This window comes from Rhagoletis pomonella, unplaced genomic scaffold, assembly GCF_013731165.1.
Source record: "Rhagoletis pomonella isolate Grant_MI unplaced genomic scaffold, Rhpom_1.0 Rhpom_scaffold_00002, whole genome shotgun sequence".
Taxonomy (NCBI): Eukaryota; Metazoa; Arthropoda; class Insecta; order Diptera; family Tephritidae; genus Rhagoletis; species Rhagoletis pomonella.
The window spans coordinates 4,098,889-4,112,076 of NW_023458556.1; the positions used below are offsets into that span (position 1 = coordinate 4,098,889).

A 13,188-nucleotide genomic window follows, 5' to 3' on the forward strand; every position below is an offset into this window, starting at 1 on the left:
TTTTTTTTTGTATGGGGAGTGATGCAGTCTAATGTACATGTATGTTTATGTAAATATCTTATTTGTTTGGCTTCAGCAGTTTTTTTCCTAGACATTAATTACTTATGACCCGACAGAAACTTCGATCAGTTAACCATGGCCTAAAGAAATGTGCTGAGTGAGGCCGACTAAGTCTGAGCATCCCCTTTTTATGTTTTGCTTATGCATACATTAGAGCGTGTGCAGTAAATTATGGCGTTTTTGTTTTTTTGAGTTCGCAACTCAAAAATCTCCTTTGTTTTAAAAATTTTCTAAAATACTCAAGTTACTGTCAATGTCTTTTATGAATAGTTGAATGGCCTTGAAAACTCTCCTGTAATATTAATTTAAAACAAGTTTGAAGGCGTAGCTTTAGAAAAAACCCTTTGTAATTATTGGGATGTTCGGTAGAGCCTAGGCCCTACTCAGTAGTGGTACGTACATACATACAGACACATGTGCATAATTAAAAATGTATGTATGTATGTAGGTATGTACCTCTAACTAAGTACATACTCGGCTACGGCTGTCAACCTGCATTGTCTTAGTAAGCAAATTGATTTCCACATTGACTGCGCACTTCTTAGAGAGACACATTTTTGCGGTCTAACTGATCATGCGCATAGCTAGTCAGCTAGTCAGCTAGTACCTAGTCAATGTAATAAATAACTTGCGAGTTCATAATGGTGTCTGAGATTTGCAGTTGTTATGTCTTTCTGTTTTTACCTGTTCAATAAACATGTCGCCGCGCAGTTGCTTTAGACAACAGCGAATTACCCCACAGCGCGAACAAAAAAAAAAAACGATTTCTTCATAAAACATACAGCGCGGAAAAATCTAGTTTCAAAGGAATGCAGTTGTTTCTGCTCACTTATTTACTATGTCGTTTTCTTAATGCTTTTTTCTTCTTTTGCATTCTAGACTACGGTGTCATGGTACAGAGTCAGTACAGCGACTGATTACTGGTAATTACATACATACACACATACATACATACAATAGTGACGCGCCTATGTACACATTTATGTATGCATGCATGTTGGTAATTTGGTTATAACAAGAAAATACAGGCATAGTAACAGCAAAAGTTGTAAAAGGCAATTGCGTACCTTTTCAATTTCTATTGGTTAATTACGTTTTTGAACTTTGCCAAGCGCGCGCGAATTGTACATACATATGTATGTATGTAGAAGGCCCTGGACCATAAACACCATTGCAGCCAGTGCAGTGCAAGACATACATATAATACATATGGATCTGGTTTGCTAACTTGTTACATAGGTGTTGCAAACAAGTTGTCTGTCTGTCCCCTTCACAATGTCGGCACGCTTTATTCATTCAGTATATGCGCCGTTTTTGGTTTTTGGTGGTGGGCGTTTGCATTCTGTCCCACTGTTGTAATTGAAATTCGGTTGCATGAACTTTTCCAAAAGTCAATATGGACATATATGTATGTATGTATTTCATCAGAAGACACGAAGACTATGCTGCATATATGTATGTATGTACATATGTAACTGCTATATGGCATAATCAGTTCTTTAACGGCCTTTAGCGCTTGAGAAACTGCATACAGTATTTGTATATGCGCATGCCTAAATACAGTTATGTGTAGGTGATTGCAGTAGTTGATTTGGTGGTACATTTCTTACTGTTATATGGCATATGCAGACATACATACATATGTATGCATATTTATTATGTACATCTACTATTTACATAGATACAACTAAGATTTATTCGTACACCTTGAAAGTCATATGGACAAGTGGTTTGCATTGCACTTTGTGTTTGTATATATATATACATACATATCTATGTATGTACGTGTTTATCTATATGCTCTTTTAATGGCCAATTTTAACATTTTTCTTTTAGTCGCATTATTATTTAAAAACTGTTGACCAGTTTTGTCCGATTTGTTTCTGAAATTTATTAATCTATAAACTTAGATCGAGTTCAACATGTTTCTGCTCAGTTATTTATAAGTATGTGTGTATATATGTATATGTAGGTAAAAATATAGTATGTATGTATGTATGTATTAATGAACAGGTTCATTTGTGATTATTCGATTGGCCAATTCAATGTCAAGTTTGGTATGACTTATAGAAAAATATTATTAATATTGTCTGTGTTATGCAAGATTGTCACCCGACGACACTGTCAAATACATACATAGATACGTTTTAGTGAATTTTAGCCAATGTTAGAAAAGGATCTTCGAAAGCGAAAAAGACTGTAGCCTCAAACAAAATATTTAGCAATCGAATTTTGTGTTTAAGGAAATTAAAGATGTCATTGAATACATTAAAGGTAAATTATAACTAACTTAACTCGTTGGTAACATAGTATGTACACACCACAAAAAATAAAAAATATAAAAAAATTCAAGTTCTAAGAAAAAATTTGCATATCCGTTAAAAGATTTAGCGCGATTAAAAAGAAAAAAGTAAAAATTCTTTTCATTAAGAAGGTGTCTGATATTTTTTTTTGCGAAGTGCATCTCTTAATTTTTTCCCCGTTTGGCTTAAACAACGTACATACCAACATACATACATAAATACGAATATGTATATCAAGTTATATTGATGTGGGATCATAATTACCTTTGTGTTGAACTTTTGGCTCAGAGCATGCACTGAGATTGCCATGTCGTGTCACAATAGTTCAGATACATGGAAAATTTGGCATGTGCGCCATAATAGAAGGTTAACAAATTAAATTTAAAGGACCTTTTCGTTTTTTTTACTAACTTATCCATCTCACCTTTTTCGCCACATTTGGGACTAATTATGGATACAAGCCAAAAAGCAGAAGCAAACATCTCCACTTCTATCCAATGAAAGAAAAAATCCACAGCGAAAATATACTCGGAGTCTAGACTCAAACTTTTGCTATGATAGCAGAATTTTATTAGCATGAATTTGTAGACTTAGTGGTACCAAGATCACCCACATCAGGGCAGGTACAGGCGTAAGTTGCCTATGCCCTTTAAAAAAAGCATGGACCTAAGTCTCCCAGGAGCTCGAACGAAAGTTGTAGAAGTCGAGATATCTCATAAAGACTCATAACCAGCCGGCAGAAATGTGAGAGATGCCAAGACTAACTAAGGCTTGTGACCCAGCAAAGTTTACAAAACCGAAACTGAAACTTTGGTAAACATAGCGGCTTTCGTGGAAGAAACAAAAAATTTCCTTTGAAATATTTATCCTTCGATATTCCCAAAAAAACACAATCGAGCTCTATTATGCTCAAATTTATTTATCAAGGCTTCATAATTTGGTTCAATATAAATACAGTAAACCTGCAGCTGGTCGATCTTCCACTCAGCCAACGATATGTATTATAGATATTTTGTCCATAATGAAAAATAATATTCCCTTATGTTCTGTAACACCATATATTAGAGCAATTTACTGGGTTTAAACTTATGTGTTCCCTAAGAACTTTGCAGTTACATACATACATATGGTCCTTTACAATAACGACACAATTCAAAATTAAAAAAATAAAAACCCTTACGACTTTTAAGTGGCTCTTGTCGCACATCCTTGCCGATCCATGTCTAATCTTTAGTACTTACTTTAGCAAGGATTAGACAAGAATTAGAGACGAGAGCCTCTTAAGAGTAGTAACAGGACTATCGATATTTAAATTGTTTCCGTGTACTAAGAAAAAGTAACCACATTTTTTTCAAACATTTTTTTCGATTTTTACATACTACATGTTAGCGATTTGAAATTTTCGAACAGAAAATGTATTTTTTAAACGAAATTTGAAATTGAATTATAGTCTAAGATCCGACAAAGGCACGACCTTCACCCACCCATCTGTTTAATGGATGGAATCTATTTTGTATGAAATTTAACGTATTAATAAATATTTCGCAAGTGGGTTGGCAGAAAAAATCCTGGCCAGAATATTTCGAATTAAATATTCCAAAATTGTTATTATTATTTTTTATTTTTTACTCATTTGTTTAATGAACAAATTATATACCGATCGAAAGTATTAAGCCTATAGAATGTGAAAACGTTGGGTTGTCTATTTTTTTCCTGGCCTACCCATCGGGTTGGCAGGTATAAACAGGTAGGTGGTACTAGTAATTTTCACTCATCTGCTTAATACACACAAAAACATGCCCTTTTACAGGGCTGAATGGAACATCAAAAACATTTTGCACCGTGGAAGGCCAACCTTTTTTGAAAAAAAAAAACCAAGTCGCCATTAGTTTGGATGATTGTAACAGCCGGTTTCAACAGCAATTTAAATGGAAACTGATTTGTTTTTGTTCTGTAAATTTCCAAAATTCAAAAAATTGAAATCATTTTTCACTAAAATTGCTTTTGTGAAATTGGCTGTAAGAATTTGATGCAAACTGAACATTTCATATTCCGGCTGTTGTTAGGTGCGCAAAGGTGCTTCCTATTAATCGTAAAGTTCCAACAGATCCTCGGTTCAATTGCCATCTGACGCAACATATCGCTAGCTAATAGTGAAGAATTGCCAAGTCCCCTTCCACAAATTTTACAGGAAAGGGAAAAAACATCTTATAGACATTTGCTTCAAGTATTTCTCAAAACTTTGAATACATCAATTTGCGTATTTGCAGGAAAGAAAAACTCTATGTATACGAATCAGAAGCAATCGATCTTTATTGAAAGATTTCGTATTATTGTCGCCCACTCGGATTGTCGGTGCCCCTTTTGAACTTTTGAGCAAATTTCCGTTTCTATGGAAAAAATAAAACCAATACCTTAATCCCTTTCGGACGTTGCATTTTTAATTTATCTTACTTCCTATATCAAAATATGACTTTCATAAAAAGCGGACTTAGCAACTTTTCTCTCTAACCAGCGATAGAATTTTTGAGCTTTGTTTGGCCATACTTTATTATCAAAAAAAGTATCCGTGAAGTTCAGAACGAAAATATTTCTGAACAAAATTACATGTGCTAAAAGAAAATAAAATGCCTATTGGCGACAAATTATATTTGTTGTTGTTTGAACAAACTATATTATATCTCAGTGTGTGAAAAAAATGCAAAAATTTTTGTTAGCAGGTTTTTGAAAATTTTGTCCTATCTTCTGTCTTTATGCTCAAACTTAGAATGAGGAAACTGATTGAATTAACTGTACTTTTTGTAAATTTGCGTAGAGAAATTTCTGTGACTGTGTGAATTTCTGGCGGCTATAAACCGAAAGTAACAAATTAAAACAAATCTTTTTAAATATATTATTTTTCTTCAGTTTATTGTTTCAACTTAAAATGTGTATTAAGTAAAAAACAAAAACTGATTTGACTTTGCAGGCAATGCGAAAAAAATTATGCCTAGATTTTTAAATGGTCTGGTCTAATTTGTAGTGCAAATGGAGATTTCGGGAGATTTAACGATAAATTCAATATGTTTTCAGTCAATAAATTTTATTTTAAAAACTTGAATTACACATTGACGCACGACGTGTTTAAAAAACAAATCTTAACATGATCAACAAATTTTATTTCAGATTTCAAATTAAAGTACTTTGATCAAAGGAGATAAAAACATGAACAACATTCTAAAATTTTTTCTAATTAAAATAAAAAAACAGAAACTTACATACCAAAAAAAGCACACAAAAATTTTGCACAATCTCCAAAGTCTGCTCTAGTTGTTCAACTAATTTCATGCTTTTTGTTCACAAATTAGACCATTTTCCAAGTACATACAGCTTTGTCTGGTTTTGCGAAAACTTTGCATTTCGATGCTTTTTTATGCATTCTTCAGTTCATTAAACACACAAATTGTAATTCATAATGTTTTTCAATTCGCACTTAATTAACCGCCACATGTGAAATTCTACACTAATCACAGAAATTGCCAACCGTTTCGAGTTGATTATTTTTTTTATGTACGTACATACATACATATGTACATATGTACATATATGCCTAACAACTCACCTGATGTTTGTAACGAATTTCAGTTTTATTACTAAATAATCGCTGTGCACAGAAGTTTGGCGATCGAATTTATTTTGTTATCACAAACAACTTGCAATGACCAACAACAACACCAGTAAATTTCCACTCTTCAAAATCAAATTGCATTCAACAACAAATAAATAAAAATGTATTTAAACTCAGCCAGGCTCTTGCCAGATTTAATTTTCAAAAAAATTCAGCCCGCTAGTTCTAGTATTTGTATGTATGTATTTTCTTTTTCTTTACCTTGTGTTTTGTGTTATGCGCAGCGGACAGTTTCGAAAAGCACTTTGATTAGCTGCAGACGTGGGCTGGCGTTTATATATCCCCGGCAAATGGCTGGTGGCTGGATATGAGCAGGAAAATTTGTGTGATCATAGTATTGATGTGATGTTGATGATGGCGATGGCGGTGGTGATGGCAATGCCGCTTGCGCTTGTGTGCATTGCTGCCTACATATGTATGTGTGTGTGTACTCATCGCATGTGCCGCTTAAATACATACATGCATGTCCACTTGTGCATAAATCCACTCATATCTGTGGTCTTAAGCAATAACCGCCTAAGTCGACTTAAGAAAAAATTTAGTTTTATATGCGATCGTATCCGGCAACTACTATTCTATGTTTATGTGAAACTCCCATCTCATTAGCTAGGCTATTTAAAGAGTTATAGGTGAAAATATTTTGGTTCCCCCATAAGGTTAACATTTCAATCGAAATTTTTAAAGCGTTTTTTCTCGAATTCAGGCTTTTCGACTTAGGCGATTATTGCTTATGACCACAGATATGTATGTACATATATATTTGTATATAAAAGAACTGTCGCTATTGCTTCAAAGCGTTCGTTTGCTATGCTTTGTTTTTACAAATCTTCTATTCCGTTCGTATTCGTTATCTGTGGTGTTGTTGATGTTGTTGCAGCCCACAGAAAGTCAAGCTCAGCTCAGCGAAAATATCAAACCGGCATGGCTCGTGCCTAGTGTTGCCAGAAAAGTTTTGTTAAAAATCTTCCAATTGATGATAAATACTTCAAAACCCATAAAAAGTTTACTGAAACTGAAAAAAATCCTTTTTTCTCTAGATATATCTTTATTGAAGATTTCGTAACAATAAAATTTTTTAAATTTTTTTTTATCAAAATTTTATTTATTAGGTATATAAAACCAGACCACATTTTATTAAAAAACTAATAATAACTAACAAGTTCAAGAAATCATAACAGGTTTGCTGGACTAGTTCACAAAACATACATCTATTTTCACTTGTATTTTTATATCAAAGATGCAGGGACATATGTTTATAATTCAATCAATCTAAGTCTCGTAGATTGTATTCTTTAAATATTTTTATAAATTTTTGTTATCATTTAAATCTATATCATGGCACTCATGACCACACCTTTTTATATAATCCTTTGTATAAAGAATATCACTTAAAGTGGTGGTTTCCAGCTGATTACGAATTTTTGTTTTGTTCAGTTTTATTCGAGAAAAAACTCTCCAGATCTGTGCATTTATCCTCGCTATCCTAAAAACTTAATTATAGAAAAGTTAATTTAAATTTAGAAACGAAATTTATTTATTTTTATATTTTTGTTTTAACAAATATCTCTCCATAACTTTTATCATGTGGAAATTCACAACGCTGAGTTTGAGCGCGAATTTTGGCAGGCAAAATCAATTCAAAAACATAGTTATAATAAAAATCAATGTTAATACATGTCTACCTGTCCTGCATGGTAAATTGGTGGCAAAACGTTCACTGGGAATTTTTTTTATGGAGTTTTATTTTGTTGTAATTATCTTCATGTGAATATTTTTCTAATTATTTATGAAAAATATCTTCATTTTGAAGATAAATCTGACTTATGGCAACACTGCCCGTGTCTACTAATTCTCTCACTTGTTGCACTATGTTTCTTATGCTCATAAATTTGTAATGTAGATATGTATATTCACGAAATCTATCTTTGTAGTGGTGTTATCTGTGCATTTGTGTTCGTGTACGTTAACAAAACTGCCGCACTCTCGCTTGATTTGTGTACATGGAAGCAAACGGGAGAAATATCGCATGCGATTTTCCATTGCGAGAAATGGGTTATCATACACACCTTTAGACCTTTTTCATATCCTTACGCATACATATGTATGTACATATGTATGTACATGGTGTGTACAGCATATCGCACACCGTATTCAAAAGAGTCACAACTCAAAATTTCTTGGGAAATAAAGCCCATGGGCCCATTTTTATTCTCAAGTTACATAACTGATGACAGTACGAATGGCAATTATAATAGGGAGGTTTTAGTTTTTTACACTATAATTTTATTATTCGACATAACCTTGACAAATATTACTCGAGACTTACTGTTACTGATTTATGATAATACATAATACGATAAAAAATCATTCAGATTAAAATAAAATTATTCAAAAAGAATAAAAATGTTGGACAGAAATTCCTGTGAACTTCATTTAATAGAAATTGTTTTATTGCATGCATAAGAATAAGTAAACTAATTCGTGTTTGTCCAATTTGTGCTAGTTCAGTGTTTCCATATTCATTTGCATAAATGAAATTTAAATACCCCCATAAATATGAACGCTGTTCTTTAGACCTTTGGACTAATCAATTATCAATAGGACAATTACATTTTGGTTGAAAACCTGATAAGTTTGAGAGTAACCATAACAGCTGTAATTAGGCGCCGAAAGCCTGAAAAACCTAGCTTGGAGTTCTGCTAATATTGTTGAAATACTCTCCCCACATTCAGAAAAGGTCAGGAAAATCAATATGTAAATTAAGGGTATGTTTTCCAGGTTATCTAGGTTTGACTCCATATATTTAAGCCAGAAGTTTTTGAGATAAGTTAGTTTGTGTAAAAAATTACATAAAATTTTTTGTTGTCCCGTATTCGGCTGATATAAATACATATGGTCACCGTAGCCACATGATTTGCCATGATTTTCCTTCTCATTCTGTGTCATTTCCAATGGAACGCATGAAACGTTGTGGGAAGCATGGTCTTGACCGTCTTGAACGATGTCAAAGTTTCCTCTAGGGATTTCGCCGTCGATGTCATTGCCGTGACCTACCGCTCATTCCCTTCAATTCGTTTATGTCCTGGCAGATCTATTAGCGTACAGTTCCTTTACGCTATTCCAGCTTTGGCGAACACAAAGTGAGTTTATCATTATAGCCATCACTGTTCCAATGATGCTCCACGCTATTCATAATTTTTTTTTTTTTGCATTCTCCTAATTCATATTTTTGAGAGAAAATTCTTCCTTAAACTTGACGATTAGAGGATTAGTGTAGTAGTAGTGTGAAGTCGCTTACTTCTTCTTTGAACTTCATTTTGCTTAGCATCTGCCTTTCACTGACTTATTTCAAGTAATTTTACCTCTTTTTTTGTTTTTGAGCTCTTCTTGTCATACCGGTTACGGAAGTGCTCAAATAGATAACGAAGTTCATTCCTTATGACTGTGGTGTATTTGTCGAAAAAAATCCATAATATGTATATTGGTGTACATACCCTGCAGGAAATTTAATTAATTTGAAAGTACAAACTACTTTATTTTCTTTCAATGATAACTAATTGAAATTCTCAGTATTTTACCTGCAACGAACTCATTTATTAATCATAGCGACAGTCAAATTTTAAAATGCATTTGGCTTAAACAACTTCAAAGTCAGTATGTTTCGTTTGAATACGCTTTCGTTCTGAACTTCACAGATGGTTTTTCTTATTTAAAAGACAAAAAAAATGTTATTATCGTTTTCACCTGTTCTCTAAATAAAAAAAAAATCACTTGCTCACGTCAGGGTATTTATGTACATACATACACATTGTGTATATGTGTAAGTGTATGTAGTACATATACACTCTATATTACATACATACATACATTGTTGCATCCATTGCGAAAACTCTTTAAAGAATTATTGCTAACATAGCTGCCTCATTAGAACCAATCGAAAACAGTGATCGTATTATGATCGTTTTTAGGGCTTCTTCGCATGTGCAACTCGCCACCGACTGTTGCGCCCTTTGATGCCAAATATGACCGACCACAAACTATTTTTAACTAGCACAGTGGCGGATCCAGGGGGGGTGGACGAAATTGCTGTGTGCTAAGCTTGAAGTATTATGTTATTTGGCTAGGCCTTCATCTAGAAGCGTTAAATTTTGAAAGCGCGCGATTCAGGGGGTAAATCTTGGAAATACATTCAGCTCCATCTGTAAACTAATCAATTAATACATTCCTCACAGTTTATCCGCCAAGTTTCCCCAGATATGGGAAAACTTACAGCTGATTGAAAAACACTGTAGATTGTCATTTTGTGATTTGTTTTGTACTGCGGATCTTATCACTGAGAAACAATTCCGGTAAACAAAAGATGCTGCAGTCAAGTCACAGCAATTTTGAATATTTTCGCAGGTTTAGGAAATAACAAAAATTCCAAAATTTTGAATTTTATGAAATAATTAAATTTCTTGAGATTTCTTATTTTTAGGATACTAGGTACTTAGAATTCTAAAATATATTAACATTTTTAAAAAATTCCAAAGCTTTTCCAATTTTCTGAACATTTATTTTGTGCTTTGTCTCCTTCAGTTCATACTATTTTAGTATGTTATTCACGATATATGTATGTTGAAAAAATATTTCCTCAACCTCCTTCCGCCTGCCCCCAAAGATTGCTGCTGGGTCCGCCCCTGAACTAGCATTGGTCTGATTATTGGCGTCTGTGCATCGAACCCTTTTGTGATAGCCGAGAATAATGCAAGTTGCCAAGGAGCATATTAAATACCTTGTAGAAATCTATGATACATATTGACCAATGAATATTACGAGTGCTATGAGAGTGTGCGCAAACTTGCAATTTATATAAAGAAGTGGACAAAAATAGCGAAAAGAAACGCTTTAGCATCCATAAACAAGTAGGAACATACATAAGTATATACATACCTGTATACATACATAAATACTGTACCTACCCTGCAGGAAAAACTAGTGAATCCAATTTCTAGTTCCGTGCTGGTTAGATAGTAGATAACTACATCCCCACCAGTTCAAAATCAGCGAAATGTGGTACTTTTAAAAAGTATTTTATTTCACTTTTTTTTATTAGAAAACTATATCTAAGGTGACGAATTTAGTTCGGAACTATAACTTTACATAGATATGTATTTGGCGGCTTTTTCGTTCAAATACGCTTCCATTCTGCACTTTCCAGATGCGTTTTCATAGCTTGGCAATACAAAACAAAAATTTGTGTTAACATTTTAACATCTTGGGTCCTTCTGGAATCTAACCAATAACAGCAAGCACCTCTGCAAACTCAGCTGTACAGCTAAACGTACATTTCTTACAATCATTCAAACACTTCCTAGGACATCGCCAATTAAATTGTAAACATGTTCTAGGAATTGTCCGAGGAACATCTAGAACAGGGATGGGTAAAGTGGCTCCAGTCTTTTGCACTTAGGAGCAGGCTTGGCACATATATGTAGGTGGTAAATGAGGGGTAACATCAAGAGCCAGCATGAAGGCGGAAGAAGAGCGTATTCGACTTCCTCCGGCTCCGACTTTCATTACAAATATATATAATGCTTTTAATGTATTGTGTACACCCCTTTTACCCCGAGAACTGATTTAGCCCTTGCTTAGCACTTGCCTGCTCTTTGACGGCTTTAAGAGCCAGAAATCTGCTCATCCCTGATCTAGAGCATCTAGCGTCCATTTTTATTGGTTTTTTTTTTTTTTTAATTAAGAATATAATGCTGAAAGCTCCGCACTTATCTAAGCTAGCATGCCAAAGATTATAACTAAAGAGCGGCCAAAACCTGTCCTTGCTCCAGACAAATACATATGTATGTATGTACATATTTATGTACATGTTTGTAAACTGTTCAACCGCATTTGCTACCTGTGGATGTCATGGCTTCGATTGGCTTCAGTGCGTAGCATAAATTTTAACATAAATAGAAAATGTTTAATTGCTCTTGTGGCTGGAAAAACCTGAAATCATTCTATTTTTATATACATATTCGCAAAAGCAAAAAGAAATTTCATAAAGGAAGATAGAAAACCAATTACTATTAAACTAAAAAAACAAAACACGCTGCATGCATTCGCGCACTGCAAGTTGCAATAAATGCAGCAATTTATACGATATAAACATAATTACTGGACTCTTATCGCATTTATACTAAATACTACGGAGAGGAAATTGCAGCTCACCTCTCTTACACCAGCCCCCCGTGTGACAGCATGTGTATGTACCTACATACTTGCAAAATGCACGCGCATGCGCACCCAAACACTTTGCCATTTATTGCATGCATATGTATGTATGTATGTATGTATGTATGTATATGGATGTCTGTAAATATGTGTTGAAGCACCTGGAATAGGATAATAATAGCACAGAGACCTCGGGAACGTGTCAGAAATCAAAGCTTATCTTATGGTACCTTAGAATTTTCAGCCGAGCATCGGCGGCGCGAGCACGAGTTGACCATCACCACCATGTTAAGCATGGTTGGAATTGCAAATGAACAAGATAAATCTAGATTTTAGCAAATAAAGGAAGAAAAAAAAAAACGAGAGGAAAGAACACAGGCCACGTTAGTATCCGCTAAATGGCGGAAAAGACAGTGTATTCTCAAAGAACTGATAGATCCATTATAAACGACGCCGATCGTCGTCGCAGCAGCTGCAACGACTTTTGCAATTGATTTTCTTTAATTTCAATGTAGAAAATAATTGGCGGATGCAAGCAATAGGAACGCCATCGAAGTCACTCCGCAACTTTCCGACTGAAATATTTTTTTTATCCTGCACTATGTACATACATATAAGTATGGATACCCAGCAGGAAAATGGAATGCCAATACATAAGATGCATAATTTTTTTGTATAAAAGAAGAAAAGCTTCCGTGCCCCAGGATTTGAACTCGCGACCAACAAGTTGGTAGTCGAAAGCGCATCCATTCGGCTGCAGCGGCTTTTAAAACAAACTTAAATTTTTTTGTAATGTTTTTTGTTTGGCTTGTGGCTTCAAAACTACACATTACCCGCTCGTTTATATTGAGATGTATATTTTCGTTCAATCGTAGTCGTTAATGTTTTCGTTGTAGAAAAAGGTAATGCATTCCCTATTTGCCTATTGGGTAGAGACATATGTACATA

At 34.1% G+C, this 13,188-nt stretch overlaps 2 protein-coding genes across 5 annotated transcripts in view; one reads left to right on the top strand and one right to left on the bottom strand.

Annotated features, from left to right (window-relative positions):
* Positions 1–6,339, bottom strand: part of LOC118732901 (probable serine/threonine-protein kinase kinX) — a 13,330-nt gene extending 6,991 nt beyond the window's left edge. Inside the window, exon 1 of one of the 2 annotated variants that reach the window (XM_036462020.1) lies at positions 6,232–6,339. The gene's annotated coding sequence lies outside the window, so the exon portion shown is untranslated. Of the gene's footprint in view, positions 1–5,964 lie in introns of both variants that reach the window. The other variant, XM_036462021.1, reaches the window with a different exon arrangement.
* The window catches only part of LOC118732900 (serine/threonine-protein kinase S6KL), a 164,296-nt gene that overhangs the window by 47,117 nt on the left and 103,991 nt on the right, over positions 1–13,188 (top strand). The gene's annotated exons all lie outside the window — the stretch shown is intronic.